Below are 1,457 nucleotides of genomic sequence, written 5' to 3' on the forward strand. Positions count from 1 at the left end.
AGATCTAACTTTGTGGGCACAGTTCCTTGGTCATGGTTTGAGAACAATTTTTTCCATTGATTTGGGGTAGAACTGGGTGGCTTTAGAGTCAGATTCTTACTGTTTCCGGGAGCAAGAATGGAGTTCCTTGGATTCGGCGCAGAGATTGGAAGATCCCTGCTCTGATCGAAGTTAGAAGAAATCAAAGGGTAGGAGCTACTAGCTATGGGGTGGGAAGCAATTGGGTCTTTCAAGAGACCATCAGCGTCCAAAGGAAATGAAGAAACCGAGGCTCCAAAGGTGCTGTCAAGGAGCAGAGTGTCATTTCTATCCGTTGACAGCAGCTCTAGCTTCTGATCGGGAACAGCTGAAATGGGCCCAAGGGGATATGACGAACTAGGCTTGGGAGTAGAAGCTGAACTGACTTGGGGCTCTTTTGCATTTAATACGGATTTATCTTGCCCAGCAGGTAGTGAGGCTGCAGGTGTACTGTGCAGACATGGCCCACTAGCATGATGCACACAAGAGGGAGCACGACCCTTTGCTTCTTTTCCCAAGGAAAGGAGGTAGCTGGCCTTTCCATCTTTTCCTCCCAAGACTTTTAATGCAGACAAGTCAATATTGGGGGCTGCATTGAATGGAGGAGAGGGCGTGCAGGTGACAAGAGAGGGAAAGCACTGCTCCATCTTCCCATCAGCAGTAACCAAAAACTGCTGGTTTTCCAGGATGGCGGTTTCGCGATCTTCTTCTGAAGATGGATTTTCAGAGTGCTGAATGCAGAATTCATCTTCAGAAATGGAAGATTTGGTTCTCCCCAGGAGATGCTTCAAACGGTCATCGAAAGAGGCGAAAATGTCTTCTCCATCTTCAATGAGCTGCTTAATATGGGATTTCGCCAATTTCCTTGACTTTTTCGCACCTTTCTTTTTCTTAGTTGAGGAGGAAGACAGATGAATCTCCTTATCAACAGCTTTTAAAAATTGCATTTTCTCATGAACTGACGCTTGAATGCAATTAAGCTCCCCATTAGAAATTTGGGTACTAAGCTTTTGAAGAGACCTAGATGGGGAGGGCGTGTAGTCAATTTTGAGCTTTACCAGTTGAGGAAGGTCAGATTTGGAGGAGCTGCATAACTGTGCCAACGCCCCATCAGAGTTGATTTTCATGGCCCCGCCCTTTTCCTGAACAAGATGAAGCCCCGGTGACCAGTTGGTTAAACCACCAAACTGATGAGGAAGGGAATCCCCATCAGAACCATCAAGAGATGACATACCGTGAGCATCCATGGCTGCTGATCCGAGGGCATCAATGGCTGATCTAAACGGAGCTTTGATACAAACAAACAATGGAACTTATCTAAGATTAACTAAAACCAGGGACAAGGAATCAGGGAAAGAACTAACCCATCTCAATTTCACACACTATTGACACCATTCAAACCCTTATAACCCAAATCCCTGCAGCAAATTTCAGCCAAA

The sequence above is a fragment of the Tasmannia lanceolata genome, unplaced genomic scaffold, assembly GCF_043159265.1.
Source record: "Tasmannia lanceolata isolate RefF3 unplaced genomic scaffold, GAP_Taslan_0.1 ptg000018l, whole genome shotgun sequence".
Lineage (NCBI taxonomy): Eukaryota > Viridiplantae > Streptophyta > Magnoliopsida > Canellales > Winteraceae > Tasmannia > Tasmannia lanceolata.